The 16,847-nt window shown below is 48.0% G+C and overlaps 1 pseudogene; it reads right to left on the bottom strand.

Moving 5' to 3' along the window:
* Positions 1-9,259: 9,259 nt before the first annotated feature.
* LOC146756664 (uncharacterized) lies at positions 9,260-12,083 on the bottom strand (annotated as a pseudogene).
* Positions 12,084-16,847: the final 4,764 nt, after the last annotated feature.

The following is a 16,847-nucleotide window of genomic DNA, read 5'->3' as shown; positions in this document are numbered from 1 at the left end:
GAAGCAATACTATGGAGTTCTGTGTGGGTTTTTGGTCCGTATGGTTGTCTGCTATAGATTCCCGTGTCAAAACCAGGCAAAGTCTTGTGATTTAAATAAAGGGATAGCTTTATTCAATTAAGGAAGGTGGTAAAGTGAGCAAAACAGAGCTGGGTGCTGAGGGGAGTCTGTACTCCGCCAGGGTGGCAATTTGAACAAAGGTTCTGCATTTGTACAGTTGTTATCTCTTTTATATATTCCAGTCATTCTTGTGGCTGTGCAGATTATTGCTGCGGTCGTAGAGTGTTGTGGGGGTGAAAGTCAGCAGTCTTTTCCTATATCTTTGGTTATTTTCTAGCAGCTTATGTGCCCTGGCAATGTGTAGTTTGCAGTGCTTGCTGCTTCTTAGTTTCCCTGCTTTACAACACGATCTACATTTTACAACACTGTTTACATTCCAGGACTCCTGAGAAAGCACCACTGAGTTTCATTTGACTAACAAACTTACCCTTACCTATCACAATCTCCCTTTTTCTATTTAATCCTGATTTTGTTCATTAAATCGTTTTACTGCTTCTTTAGTCCTTTGGAGGGTAGATTCATCATCTTCCTTGCTACTGATACGTTCATATTCTTTTCTTACTAACATTAAATAGGCTGTTTCTAACCGACCCTTAACAATAGCAATAAGTGTATTGAACAGAAATGGTCCAAGAGTTAGTCTCAGGATTAATAAAATAAGAGGTCCCGCTAAAGTGGACAGCAAGGTAGTCAGCCAGGGAGAACAGTTAAACATTGATTCATACCAGCTTTGTTGCATCTCTCTCCTTTCTCCCTTTTTCTAGTCCCTCTCGTATTTTGATGACTATTTCTCTTACAACCCCAGTATGGTCAGCTTATACCCAGCACTCCTCTCAAAGTGCGGTACACATCCCCCTCCCGCTGTAAAAAGATAAGGTCTAATGTATTGGGGGTGACCCTACGTACCCAGTGCAATACATTCCAAATTGCCACAGACACCAACTGACTGCCATACATTTTGTGGGAATCAATTGTTGTTTCTGCATTTAGAACAAGATACGAGTATTTCGTTTCAAGCTCTCAGCATCTAAGTGAAGCAATTTGTAGTTATTAAAAATTAGGTAAAATCCATAAGTACAAAGACTGCAGCTCATTTCTGTCCAGCCATCTGAAATAGAACTACTGATTTTCGGTGCTGGACAAACAAGACCTGAGTAATAAACGATCCAAAGAGGAGAAGTTAAAATAATTAACCGAATAATTGTATAAACAAACACAATGTATATATATATATATATAAGTCGTGATATACCTATACAAAAGTATAATTGAGGGTATGTGGAACTGTAACTGAGGGTACAAATAGTGGAATAGTGTTCAAAGGAAAATGGGTTAAGGAGAAAGTGAGTTTATCTGTGCTGGTATGAGAGATTCTGTAGATATTCAAGACCCAACTGGGTGCCTACCTGTGCAACATGGTGTAGGGAACTTGCTTTGACAGGGGGTTTGGACTCGATGATCTCTAGAGGTCCCTTCCAACCCCTACAATTCTGTGATTCTGTGAGAGCAATCCCCCTTCATTGTTCCCTCCCCCAGCAGGAACTTTTAAAGTGAGAGAGAGCCAGGGAAAGAGACTGCTGCTGTAAACAGGGAAGGGGGAGGTGGAGAGGATGGAGCAATGGAAGTGAGAATAGCCATCATGTGCAGAGATCTAGGAAACCTGAAATCCCAGTGTTAGCACTGGACACCTCTGGAGAGAAGGAGGCGAAAGTGAAATAGGATGTTAGTAGCTTATGTAATGATGAGAGTTTGGAAAATAAGAAAGTTTGGGACAGACACAGGCAGAGGAAAGAAGGACTGGCAAGGTATAAAAGGAATGTCAGGACGGAAGAGTGGTGAATGATATGAAAACTAACCAAAACAAAACTGATTGACGTACATATAGAAAAGGAACTGGGAATAAGAACAGCTCTTACTGTTGTGGTGTTAGAATAAGGCAGTAGGACCCAGACATCCCCTCATGGAGAGGCGAGGGGGGATGGGGTCTTGAACAGCCCAGGGTGGGCTCCTCCCCACTGGAAGGAAAGCAGTGTGCAAACTGCAATGGGAAATTGCATCGAGGAAAGCAGGATAAAGAGGTTCATTTTCTGGTGGATATTGATGCTTCTCAGAAGCTATTGCCCAACAGGAAAGGTTTCCTTTTTTGGATTAATTAAATATAAGCTAAGAAAACAAGTAGGAATACAGAAATTCTTGTACCTGCCAGGTTACTCTGGCAAGAAATTGAATAAAACTGGAGCTAAGAGTGCGATGATATTGACTGATTAAAAACTGTAACTCTGGCTTTAACACAAAGTGGCCAAAATATTGTGTCATGGTTTTGTAATGTTGCTGTCAATATTCCACATCATAACATTACGTGCAGTTTGGATCATTAGAAGCTTCATACTCCAGTTCCATGGAATAACAACGTTCCGAATACTCATCTTTCAGAAGAAAACTACATATCCCAGAGGACTTCATGGCCAGAGATAAGTCACACGCAGAGGACATATTTATAATCTTGCTCCCAGGCTGGAGCTCTCTTTTTTGGGCTGGGGGCCCTACGGGGCAGCTGCACCCTGTCATTACCAAACATAAATCTAGGTAACCTGTGACAGATTTTGGTGGAGATGGCGGGCATAAACTGCTGCTTTTTAGCTTTTGGAACAAATCTCTCTTTGCTCTCAGAGAGCTTTGTTAGGGGAGTGATATCTTTTCATAGCTGCTCACTGAGAGTGTGACCTTGAAAGTCCAGGCAAACTGTCAACATTCAGGAGTAGCTGTAAACTCTGAGCATTGCTGTCTTGCTTTTGTAAAGAAAACAATGGGATTTCTTTCTCTCCCAGAGCACAGCTAGCTAGCTTTGACTTTTACAGTGCCTGCCAGCTACTGCCAGCTATGAGTCTGCTCTTTATTTTAGGAGCACTGCATAGGGGATTCAAAGCCATCATGTTCTTTGAAACTTACTGGCCCTTCTTAATTTATTGATTTCTTGTTATAGAATATATGCATTATACAACCAAGTAAGGGCATTGATGGAGACACCTCCCTTGTACTTCTATGCAATGTGGTATGATGTGAATTTTGACACTTGCATCCCAGATGAAATAGTTAATTTTACAATGACTAATTTCACAATTGCTAATTTCACAGCAGCTAATTTTACAAACACCACGATGTTCAATCTGGTTTCCAGGCTGCCTTATCAGTTTGCCGCACAGTTTTTGAAAACCGAGTTAGTGTTCATCCTTGTGTTCATACTCATGTTCATGTTATCATTATCAATATATATGAATGTACTTCTCTCCATTCGTTCTATGCGGAAGTCCCCTCCAAAACAAAAAATGCTGACTGGCAGGGAATATGGAAAGGTTTAAGAAAAATCTTAGAAGCGTGGGGACCCGCAGTGTCATGGGATTTCACTCTTGAACACCTGAGGGACCCTGAGAAATTGAGTATTTGAGTCAGAGATCTAAGGAGGTAAACCATACTTGGGGGTTGGCTTATGCTTACCGTGCTCTATATACTACTACCCTGGAGAGAGAGAGTTTCCGATCTGAGGTTCAAGCCTCAAAAAAAAAAAATCCCCAAGTCAACTCTGATCAGTCACAGGAGGCACCAGTAACAATATCAGTTGCCCCTGTGGAAGGAAGAAATGGAAACAGGTGTCCTTGTGTCTAGGATGAGAAGAAGGAGAAGCAGAGGAAGAGGCAGCAGAAGATCCAGGTAGGGGGTCTGGATTGGCACTGAGAAATGCAAAAAAAACTAAAAAACAAAAAAACTAAGAGGCATGAAGAAGAGAGTGATGAGGAGGAAATCTCTATTACCATTCATCAACCTCTGAAGATGGATGAATTCCAAGGCTCAAGAAAGGAGTTTACATGGCATCAAAATGAAGGTCTCTTGCCTTATTGATTCACTGCTGGGACAACGGGGCCAACAGCCTGTCTCTAGCTGGTAATGAATCTCACCAACAAGGAAGCATTGCCAGAGACCCAGCTATCGACAGAGAGATTAGCAGATGTTTCGATGGAGCTGGCACCCTCTGGACTGTTAACAGCCGTGAGGGAAATGTAACCCTTCAAGAATGCTTTGAAGCCTCAGACTATTAAGTGGGATACCATTGAAAAAGGTATCCAGTACCTGAGGGAAATGACCGTGGTGGAAATGTTTCATAGTTTCGTGCGGGTTGGAAGGGACCTTAGAGATCATCGAATCCAGCCCCCGGGATTCGAGCCTCTGTGTAGCAGATCGGCACTTCTACCACTTGTTGCGCCACAGGGGGGATTCGAACTCCGGGCCCCAGTGTTGCAAGGTGGTGTCCTTAACAACTGCGCCACCGGGGCACACATGTTGTATGACCCTGATCCACAAGACCATGATCCTGAGAGAGTGAGGATGAAGCCTAGCATGTGGCAGAAACTCACAAATACAGCACCAGAAAGATACGCACAGACACTGGCAACAACATTTGGAAGATCTGAGGAACAAGAGAGAAGACCTCAAGTTTTTGAACTGATTATGACACTTCGAAACTATGAAGAGCAGCTCCCCCCAGTACACACCGCAGTTTCTGCCATCTCACGAGTAGAAGACTGATAGATGAAATGCACAAGAAACTATTTCCATCGACTAATTGTGATGGTTGAGTAGTAGTATCAGAAACGACGGATGAAGGTCAGTCTCCATACGGGTCACCAGGTCTAGTGAAGGACCTGATCAAAATATTCCAATCCTACTCCTCACCTGTATCATCAAAAGTTTCAGCTATTAGACGCGTGTGCTTTCCAGCTCGAGCAAGGAACAACAGTAAGATTGCACAGCGTGTTTCCATGTGGTGCTACCTACGGGACCACAGAGAAGACATGAGGAAGTGGCACAACCAGCCTACTCCTGTACTACGAGCACGGGTGAGAGAACTACAAAACAGACCAACCACCAGTGGAGTTGCTCCATTCATCACAGGTAACCAATAGAGGGGCCCTGCCCTCAGTCTTGGCGGGGAAAGGGATAATAAGAGTTTATTGGACTGTGTGGATTAAATGGTCTGGCACATCAGAACCACAGAAATATAATGCACTGGTGGATACTGGTGCACAGTGCACTCTAATGCCTTCGAGTCATGAAGGGACAGAATCAATCCATATTTCTGGAGTGATTGGGGGCTCTCAAGAACTGACTGTGTTGGAAGCCGAAATAAGCCTCACTGGAAATGACTGGCAAAAGCATCCTATTGTGACTGGCCCAGTGGCTCCATGTATACTTGGTATTGATTACCTCAGAAGGGGACATTTAAGGTTCCGAAGGGGTATCGATGGGCCTTTGGAATAGCTGCTGTAGATATGGACATTAAGAAGCTGTCTGTTTTGCCTGACCTGCCAGAGGACCCATCTGTTGTGGGGCTGCTACGAGCAAAAGAGCAGCAGGTACCGATTGCTACGAAGACAGTGCACAGACAGCAGTACCACACTAACAGGGATTCCTTGCTCCCCATTCATGATTTGACTCGCCAGCTGGAGAATCAGGGAGTGATCAGCAAAACTCACTCACCATTGCCACCATTGACATTGCTAATGCCTTCTTCTCCATTCCTTTGGCTGCAGAATGTCGGCTGTTGGGGAACTAAGCTGTCTTTGCAAGGATTTATGAGTGCATACAGTAGTTCTGAGTAGATGGAGTGTTCTATAATAGCTGAGTAAGGCCTGCAGATTAAGAGTTAGTGGGTGGGGGGTTTAGTTAGGTGTGTGTAGAGGCTCTCTCGCGTGCATCGGGTTTTGCGTAGAGGGTGTACGTGTCTGCACAGGATTTAGGATGGTATATAAGGAGTGTGACGCAGCGAAAAAATGAGAGAAGACATCATGGCATCCATGTTTGTGTCTCTCCCCCGGAAAGTCAAGGTCCTGGGATAAGTCAGGTTAATTTGCAGATACGTCAGTAGGCCACAGTTTGCCTTCACCTGGAGGGGCATTCAGTATACTTGGAACCGTTTGCCCCAGGGGTGGATACACAGCCCAACCATTTGCCATAGGTTGGTCCAAACTGTACTGGAACAGGGTGGTGCTCCTGAACACCTGAAGTACATTAATGACATTGTTGTGAGGGGCGATACAGCAGAGGACGTTTTCACAAAAGGAGAGCAAATAATCCAAATTCTTTTACAAGCTATTAAGCAAAGCAAAGGGCCTGCCCAGGAAATTCAGTTCCTAGGTATAAAGTAGCAGGATGGACATAGTCACATCCCAGCTGATGTGATCGAAAAACTCACTGCCGTGTCTACATCAACTAGCAAGAATGAGACAGTCTTTCCTGGGTGTAGTAGGCTTTTGGAGGATGCACGTTCCAAACTACAGCCCTACACCTTTATCAGGTAACACAGAAGAAGATTAGTTTTGGATAGGGCCCTGAACAGCAGAAGGCTTTTGAGCAGATTAAACAAGAGGTACCCTGTGCCGTGGCCCTGGGGCCAGTACGGATGGGACAGGATGTAAAGAACATCCTCTACACTGCTGCTGGAGAGAAAGGTCCCACTCGAAGTTTGTGGCAAAGAGCCTCAGGAGAGACCTGAGGCTGACCCCTGGGATTTTGGAGTTGAGCATACAAGGAGTCCGAAGAGTGCTACACTCCAACTGAGAAGGAGATCTTAGCTGCGTATGAGGGGATTCAGGCTGCTTCCGAAGTAGTTGGTACTGAAACACAGCTCCTTCTGGCATCTCGACTGTCAGTGCTGAACTGGATGTACAAAGGAGAGTTTCCCTCCACCCATCATGCTACTGATGCCACCTGTAGCAAGTGGATTGTGCTGATTACACAACGAGCTCAGATGGGGAACCTCAGCCTTCCAGGGATCCTAGAGGTGATCATGGACTGGCCTGAAGGTAAAAAGTTTGGAACATCAGCAGCAGAAGAGGTGTCATAGTATCATAGTATCATAGTCTCGTGCGGGTTGGAAGGGACCTTAGAGATCATCGAGTCCAACCCCCCGGGATTCGAGCCTCCTGTGTAGCAGAGCGGCACTTCTACAACTTGCGCCACAGGGGGGATTCACGTGCTAAAGAGGCCCCACCATACAACGAGCTTCCAGAAAATGAAAAGAAATATGCCCTGTTCTCTGATGGATCATGTCACATCGTAGGGAAGCATCGCAAATGGAGCCCCACACAACAGGTTGCAGAGGCTACTGAAGGTAAAGGAGAATCAAGTCAGTTTGCAGAGGTAAAGGCTGTCCAGCTGGCCTTAGATGTTGCTGAAAGGGAGAGGTGGCCAATGCTTTATCTTTATACTGACTCATGGATGGTGGCAAATGCCTTATGGGGGTGCTTACAGCAGTGGGAAAAAAGTAACTTGCAACAGAGGGGTAAACCTATTTGGGCTGCTGGACTGTGGAAAGACATTGAAACCCGAAGGTACGGTTGTAAAGGTGCGTCATGTGGATGCACACGTTCCCAAGAATCGGGCTACTGAAGGACAACAGAACAACCATCAGGCAGATTGAGCTGCCAGAATTGAGGTTTCTCAAATTGACTTGGACTGGCAGAATAAGGGTGAGTTATTTCTAGCTCGATGGGCTCATGAGACCTCGGGCCACCAGGAAACAGATGTGACATATAAGTGGGCCGGAGACCGAGGGGTGGACTTAACTATGGACACTATTGCGCAGGTTACTCATGACTGTGAAACACGTGCCGTAATTAAACAAGCCAAGAGGTGAAACTTCTCTGTGGGCAAGGACAATGGCAGAAGGTTAAATACAGGGAGGAGTGGCAGGTTGATTATATCACCTTGCCACCATCTCACAATTGAATAGTGAAAAAAGACCGCATAGTAGATGAAAAGGGAACACTTTGCTACAGAAAGGGAAAGGGGGCCTCACTAAGGCAAAGGGTAGTTACAGATAGATAGTTTATGTTAAGGGGGGGCAGAGAGGGGGAATTGCAGACACTAATTTTGAGAAAACAAGGAGATGAAGGCCATGAAGAGAAGGATGGAAGAGCCCCAGAACAGTGTGGTGATTAGATGTCCACAGAGCAAGCTGGAATGAGTTTGGGGGTGCCCCTCCCGCAGGGTCAAAAGTTTACAGCGAGGAAGATGATGAGCCTTCATCCCACAACCACCCCCACAACTCAGTACACATACGCAAGGGGGGAGGGACTGCATGCTAATGCGGTCTCATGAATATAATTAATATGTATCCAAATTCCTGCAAACTATTGATTATGTATTAGTTCAGCCTATATCTGTTGCACATTTTGTCCTAACGGTGTGCAAGTAAGGTGAAGCTATCCCCCATGCACCAGGGTGTATGCGCATCACTCATTAAACATACCTGCTTTATAACTGCTTCGTGGTTATGGAGTTGGATTACGCAAGTCACAATGGCAAGTATTATGTGCTTACCATGGTGAAAGCAAACACTGGGTGGCTTGACACATACACAGTACCCATACTACCACCTGAAACACCGCACTGAATCTTGAGAAGCAAGTCCTATGGTGACATGGCACCCAAGAAAGATATGAATCTGAAAATGAGACACAATTCAAACGTTTCCGTGACATGGCACCCAAGAAAGATATGAATCTGAAAATGAGACACAATTCAAACATTTCCTTATAAAAACATTGGGTTTATCATATCCCCTACAGTGACCAGCTTCTGGTAAAATTGAACAATGGGTTGTTGAAAGCTATGTTGAAAGCAATAGATGGTGGAACACTGAAGCACTGGGAGAAGCATTGGGCAGAAGCCACTTGGTTGGTCAGTATGAGAAGATCTGTCAATCATGAGGGTCCTAGCCAATCCAGCCCCCTGCACAATGTAGAGAGAGATAAGATCCCTGTAGTACATGTAAAGAACATGTTGGGAAAAGCTGTTTGGGTCCTTCCAGCCTCTGGAAAGGGCAAACCACTTGGTGAAATATTTTTTGCCCAGGGACCTGGGAGCACTTGGTGGGTGATGCAGAGAGATGGGCATGTTCAATATGTACCACAAAGGAATTTGAGGTTTGGGCAGTGCAGTCAGTAATTCTATGTATATATATATAAATAGACCCGTGTGTGTCATACATTTTAATTTTTGTTTATTTATATGTATTTTAAGCATATTATAGCGATGTAGAATAAGAGATGGAATGGGATGGTTTGGTAATATTTTTTCTATTGGTATTTCTCATCATATCATCATGTGGAGCACAGAGAAGAACTACACATCCCAGAGGACCTCAGTTTCAATTAGACTGTATTATATTGTGTAATCTTGCATCCCAACATCATAGTTAGTAAGGTAAGTCTTCCTCCTTAGATTGTTGCTGCTGCTCTGTTTGTTTCCCTGAGCCCAGCTCCCATCTCCCTACCCCCTTTCCCTTCCCATTTTTGGGGGGCAGGGAGCCCAAAAGACTGCTAACCCCCTGTCACGGACATAGTTTGATCTAGATAACACCGTGACACTCTCCTGTATGGATGCTTCAATTCAGAACTCCCTTCGAAGCTCTTCCCACACTCAGGACACTTTCAGGGTCTCTCTTCCGTGTGGATGCACTGATGGCACTTCAAAGCTCGCCTCGTGGCAAAGGTCTTCCCACACACAGAGCACTTATATGGTCTCACTCCTGTGTGGATGCGCTGGTGCACCTTCAATTCAGAGCTCCTTTTGAAGCTCTTCCCACACACAGGACACGTATAGGGTTTCTCTCCTGTATGGATGCGCTGGTGCAGCTTCAAATCATAGCTGCTTTTGAAGCCCTTCCCACACTCAGTGCACTTAAATGGTCTCTCTCCTGTGTGGATGCGATGGTGGTACTTCAAAACAGAACTGTTTTTGAAGCTCATCCCACACTCAGAGCACTTATATGGTCTCTCTCCTGTGTGGATGCGCTGGTGCCATTTCAATTCATAGCTGTTTTTGAAGCTCTTCCCACATTCATTGCACTTATATGGTCTCTCTCCTGTGTGGATGCGCTGGTGGCGCATCAAATGAGAATGACGTTCGAAGCTCTTCCCACATTCAGTGCACTTAAATGGTCTCTCTCCTGTGTGGATGCGCTGGTGCGATTTCAATTCATAGCTGCTTTTGAAGCTCTTCCCACATTCAGTGCACTTAAATGGTTTCTCTCCTGTGTGGATGCGATGGTGGTAGGCGAGTTGGGAATTATATTTGAAGCACTTCCCACACTCAGTGCACTTATATGGTCGCTCTCCTGTGTGGATGCGATGGTGGTCGGTGAGGTAGGAACTCCTTTTGAAGCTCTTCCCACACTCAGTGCACTTAAATGGTCTCTCTCCTGTGTGGATGCGCTGGTGCGATTTCAATTTATAGCTGCGTTTGAAGCTCTTCCCACATTCAGTGCACTTAAATGGTCTCTCTTCTGTGTGGATGCGCTGGTGTGATTTCAATTCATAGCTGCTTTTGAAGCTCTTCCCACATTCAGTGCACTTAAATGGTTTCTCTCCTGTGTGGATGTGATGGTGGTAGGCGAGTTGGGAATTATATTTGAAGCACTTCCCACACTCAGTGCACTTATATGGTCGCTCTCCTGTGTGGACACGTTGGTGCCTTTTGAGTTTATAACTATCTTTGAAGTTCTTCCCACACTCAGCACACTTGTACAGTCTCTCTCTTCTGTGGATACACTGGTGGGAAGTGAGGTTCCCAGTGTCCATGAAATTCTTTCCACAATCAGAGCACTCAAAGGCTCTCTCTCCTGTGTACATGCACTGCTGGCCAGTTGGGTGGACTCTCCTTTTCATGCTCTCTGCAGAATCACAGAACTCGTAATGCCTCTTTGCTGAGTCCATGCACTGGCGGTTAGTGATGCTGGAATCTGTTTTAAAGCTTTTCTCACACTCAGTGCACGGATTCTGCTTTTTCATCTGGCACGCATCCTTGCTCCTGGTTTCCTCAGGCTGCTTTGGACCTATGGTGAAGTCCACTGGCTTCCTCAATGTCATTCCCAGATGCGTTCCCAGGGGCTTCTTGATGTGCTCACCCTGACCTTGCTGCAGGCCTTCCTGGACACCCCTTCTGATTTCTTCCACAGAGATGTGACCCCACTGTCTATCTGCTACACAACTTCTCTGCAGAACCTCCTTTGCATTTTTGATCCCACCAGCTGCCGGATGACAGAGAAAATGCAGCAATAGCACACGGTGCCCAAAATAAAACAAAGGCAGAGAAGGCTCTTACAGCCCCATCATTCCCCTTCCCTCCACCATCTCACCTGGGATGAGGTCTCCTGGCATGGCCTCAGGGCTACACACATCTGGGATCCAGGGGTCTTCCCCACTTTCAAGCAGGGAGATCACCACGGGCTTGGGGCCTGGAAATGGAGCTTCAGGGAGAGAAACAGGGAACAAGAGAGCATTTCCCTCATTCTGGCACAGTGCCTGTTCAACAGCTCACTCTGTCTCCCTCCCCAAGGAGAAACCACCATTTGGGCCTGAATGACACCACGCCTAAAGCTTCCCTTGGAGCAAAGAATGCTTTGACGTCTCTGAACATCATGAAGGGATATTTTTTCATTCAAATTAACTTTACAACAGCTTATTTATTTTCTTACAATCTACCAGAGGTCAAGGCATCAAAATGTTGACGGCAATTGCATGGAAAATCATAAATTCCAAAGCCGTAACCAGGGAGTCATCTGTGAGTTGGAGCTGGTGGCACCATGCAACACACAACACAAGGGCTGGTTTTCTCCCTCCTGGCTGATGCCTGCTTGCCAGCAATGACTCTGCAGCTTTGATCACAGTGCCGTGCATACTAATCCCTTCTGAAACTCATGCTTCTCAGTATCTCCTTTCTTGCAGGCACTGTGTTCTTAGTCAATATGTAGCTGCATGGCCATTATCCAAGGCCCGGCTTGCAGAGGCTCATTCTGCACAGCCAAAGGTGCCCTAACAAGGAGGAAAGGCAGACAAGCTCTCACCCAGCGAGGCCACGCACTGGTACGTCTCCAGCATCACGTCTCGGTAGAGCGCTCGCTGCGCAGGGTCCAGCAGCGCCCACTCCTCCCTGCTGAAATACACGGCCACCTCCTCAAAGCTCATGGGCTCCTGCAAGCAAAGAAGCACCTTGCTGGGAACAGCCAAGGCCCAGACAAACAGCTTGCACAGGACAGAACCTCCCATCCCAGCCGCTTCTCTGTCCCCAGCACACACATGCTGCGTGAGGGCATTTCCCTCTTCCCCTGCATTCACATCCCTGGCCATTTGGCCTCTCCTGCCTGCTTCCCCAACCCCTACCTCAGCTAGATGTGTTGCAGCCATTTGCTGCTCTCCTGCAGGCTGGGATGATCACGGCTGGAAGGCAGAAGTTGAACTGGAGCCTGCAGGGAGAAGAGAAATGGCAGGGGAGCTGTGAGAGAATGCAGCAGTCCCAGTTCCAGCTCAGCCCTTCTGCAGGGCACTGCCTGGCCTTGCAGAGGAAGACAATGAGCTGCAGCACAGGAAACAGTCTGGCTCAAAGAGATGAACCGTCACAAAGCTGTCTCAAACTGGGAGGCTGAAACAACTGGTAGCTGACACTTAGTTCAACAGCCGAGACTGAGCTGGGACTAAAGAGAAAGCAAGGCAAGGAGGCAGCCATCTTACCCCAAATCAGGGAGCAGCCCAAGTGCCCCTCCAGCTCTGCTGCACAGCAGCAGGCTACACTGCAGGACCGCCCTCAAGCAGGGCTGTCTCTGCAGCTCACACCTGCACAGAGATCCCTTGCAGCTTGACGTCAAGACTCCTTCTCAAAACAGACTTTCTGTAAGACACCTGTGGTTACTTTGGAGCTTTCTTGTGTTCTCTAAGGTTCAGCCTTAGAGGGACTGTGCAGGTATGATTCATTCCACACAAACCCTTGAGCACGCTTGGGACTAGGAGAGGATCCAGCCACATCCTAGTGAACAGCGATGCAAGAAACAGAGGCTCTGGTGGAATTTAGAACAAAGGGGGGCTAGAGGGAGATAGTTATATGTAGTTTGTAGGTGGGAAAAGGAATGATCTAGTTAGAATAACAAGGAATGGAGACAATGGCTCTGGGAGAGCAGGAAGGATGCAGATAAGAAGTGAGATCTCCCTGAGACACCTGGGGAGGAGAGGATTAGAAGTTTAAATATCAGAAGAGGAGTTGCATCTCCCTGATAAGATGGGCGATAATAAGAGGGGGGTCTGCATGCAAAAGAACTATTGAATATGTATCAGAATTTCGAGAACTCATTCACTATGTATTAGATGTACCTATATCTATGTCACGATTTTACAAATCGGTGTGCAAGTTTGGTTGGAGCTATCCCCCTTGCACCCGGCACTGCACAACACTGGAATAAACATACCTGCTTTATAACCCATCTCTGGATTATAGAGTTTGATTCCGCAATCACTAGCACCTTACCTCTGTGGGCTAAAGACACGAGAAAGAAAGGGGAACTACTCTGAGCCTCGTGACTCGATGGGAGTGCCACCTGTAGGTGTGTGTGTATCCCTACCCTCTATGCAGTAAATAACCAAGTGTATCCAGCCACCTCCGATCCTGTTTGTCACTACTAAATCACTACAGCATATCCCTATTATATCAACAAATATAAGCCTGTTTCTCCCTTAGGAGTGTATACTGTGTTTCGATCCACCTGTGACCAATGGGGAAAGTCTGTAGGATGGCAAGAAGGGAAAAAAACTGACAACAAGAGACATTAAGTGCATCCCAAACTCTTCTGTGAATGACTGCTTATTGTCTACCTTTGCTGCAGGAATGGGAAAAGGGAGTTTTATTGGAGGTCTGAGTGGTGATAAAGTTGAGAATATACAACAAGGACAGTCTGTGCCAACTGGGGATCTTTAGACTGACAGCAAGCACGCCTAAAGGGGATGGCTACCCAGGAAAGAGCTGCAGAAATACTGTTAGAATATGGTATGGCCATCCAACCATCCAGCAGGAGGTGCAGAAAAGCACCTGGTTCATGGAAGAACACTGAATGCAGCCCCCAACACACAAACACAGCAAGCCTCAGCGCAGATGGCAGCTGCCAGCAGAGGAGCCTGCTAGAGCACTGCCTCTACAGATCCGTGAGAGGAACACCTGGTGGCAAATGGATTAAATCCTCTGGCAGATGTCTGTACATCCTCTCAGGAGTGGAAGTAGCCTTGGGCTTGCTGAAATCAACCAAGCCCTCATAAAAGGGTTGGGAAAAGTACTTTGTGAAGGAAAATGATGTAGTTCTCAAAACCACCTGCTGCTGATGTTACCTAAAAGTGATGAGGGCTCACATTCCTTGTGTAAGGAAGTGCAAAATGGCGAGGAGTCAACTGGATTTTACACACTTCTCAAATAAACAGGATGGCTTACTTAAACACAGAAACAAATCAACAAAACATCCAAAAAACTCCTGAAAAGAGAGAGTATCTGACAGCACTGCAGCCAAACCAGCCTGTGACGGTCACAACCACAACCAGACAATGCTGTGCTGGGAATTTTAACTCAACCAGGAAGGCAACTTATCAAATAGTAGCAGCTCAAAACAGAACAATTAAGGCAATAAACAACCACGTGGTTACAACAGCCTTGTTGAGCCCTTGTTAGAGCACTCCATGATACCTGCATTACATCAATGAATACATTCCTCCCTCTCTCTTCAGCTGAGCACGCAGACTGCGCTCACTGCCAGGGGACGCTCTCAGCAGCGCGTGCCCTTTGCAGAAGGCACCTGGGCTGTGCTTTACTGACCTGCTGCTGCCCGGCCGTGTTCTCAACGCGTGCTCCAGTCAGCCCACAGGCTGCCAGCTTCTCATCGTCTGTTCCAGAGCCCAGTGCCGGAGCTGCTGCAGATGCTGAACGTGCTCAGGGCCCGCAGCTGTGCGCTCAAGGCATCTGCAGCTGCCGGGACAGACTCAACAAAAGCCTTGCCAAGGGTTTGCACAACCCCAGCTGAGGCATCAGGCAAGCGCTCAGCAAACAAAAGGTAACGCCATTTCAAGGGTCGCCAGAGGCACGTGTTGCCCGCAGGGTCCCCGAAGGGAAGCTGGGGGCTGCCGGGGAGGAAGAGGAGCAGGGGGAGTGGAAATTCCCTCTTGGAGGTTTCACATTAAGACACTCCAAAGGAGGCATCGGGGAGTTTAAAACTTCCATCAATCCACGCGTGCAGAGCGAGGCCGTCTCGTGTCCCCCATGACCCAGGGGAAGAACTGCAGTCCCAGTTGCTCTGTGTTACAGAGATCCAACCGGGCAGCAGAGCACGCTGACCTCCTCTGCTCCCTTCCTCACTGTCCCAGCTCCCAGCCCGTTCCCGTGCCCCTCGGAGCCCAGCCCGGGCTGCATAAACTGCTGCCCTGGTTGCAGCCCGTCTGGGCCAGCAAACCTGCTGCGCTGAGTGGGAGCTGGAGCCGGGACCAGGGTCCCGCCTGGGGTACGGCAGTGCGGGTTCCGCCCCGTCCGGGGCCGCTCCCCGCTCCTCTCCCGGCGCTGCTGGCAGGGGGCAGGAAGCGTGCGCTCCTCTGCACGAGCCACGAAGGGCACCTACCTTGGGTGCGGAGCAGGCTGCTCCCAGCTCTGGTGCAGGTAGCCGGGCTCCTCGGAGTCGCGTAGAGCAGAGGATGCCGAGTGCCCTGAGCCCGGAGCTGGCCGCAGGACGGCCTTGGTGCACCTCCTGCCACCGCGGTGCTGCCCGGATGGCTTCCAGACAGGCTCTCGCTTCTTCCGCACGGGCTCAGGAAAGCAGGAATTCCCACATCGAGCACGCCCGGAGCTCGTTCTCATGGCACATCTGCCCTCGGGGGAGGGCGATGGGAGGGGTGTAGGGGAGGACGGTTTGAGGGAGGGAGGAATGGGGGCTGTGTTTTGTTACGCTAATGAAGCATCGCTTTCTGCCGGCTCTTTGCTTCCTTCGGTGGGGACATTCGCACACCCTTGTGGTCAGGCATCCCTCCCTTGCTGTCCTGGCGTTCCTTTCACTCCTCTCACCCTTCAGCCCAAGCACGATGCCTTCCAACCCAAGTGCGACACCCTCCAGTCCGAGCACAGCACTCTTCAGTCCGAGCATAATGCCCTCCGGTCCGAGCACAACACTCTTCAGTTCGAGCACAACACTCTCCAGACTGAGCACAGTGCCCTCCGGACTGTGCACAACACTCTCCGGACTGAGTATAACGCCCTCCGGTCCGAGCATAACGCCCTCCGGTCTGGGTACAACACTCTCCAGTCCAAGTACGATGCCCTCCAGTTTGAGCGCTACACCCTCCAGCCCAAGCACAATGCCTTCCGATCCAAGAGTGACACCTTCCAGTTCAAGTATGACACTCTCCAGTCAGAGCACAGTGCCCTCCGGAACAAGCACAACACTCTCCAGACTGAGCAGAACGTCCTCCAGTCTAAGAATAACACCCTCCAGATCGAGTGTAAAACCCTCCGATCCGAGTGCAACACCCTCCAGTGGAAGTACAACAACCTCCAGACTGAGTTCAGTGCCACCCAGTTCGAGCGGAACACTCTCCGAAACCAGCTATGTGCCCTCGGGGGTGAACTGAATGTATTTAACCAACTACCAGGGACACATGTAGTACAATTTGACCAGCCACGGGGGGAACATGTAGTCCAGTTTGACCAGCCACTGGGGGCGCGTGTAGTCCAATTTGACCAGCCACCGGGGGCACATGTAGTCCAATCTGACCAGCCACCGGGGGCACGTGTAGTCCAATTGGACCAACCATCGGGGTCACCAGATATAATGTTGGTTGCCCCTGTAAGAGGGCGAAAGACAAAACGAGTTTCAACTCGGTTAGAGAAAATGCAGAAGGAGTTAGAAGAGCGGAGGAAGTTAGGAGAGCAGGGGGACT

Source organism: Coturnix japonica, chromosome 26 (genome assembly GCF_054131305.1).
Source record: "Coturnix japonica strain WE chromosome 26, WE-NBRP24, whole genome shotgun sequence".
Taxonomy (NCBI): domain Eukaryota; kingdom Metazoa; phylum Chordata; class Aves; order Galliformes; family Phasianidae; genus Coturnix; species Coturnix japonica.
This window is presented reverse-complemented; position numbering and strand designations above follow the sequence as displayed.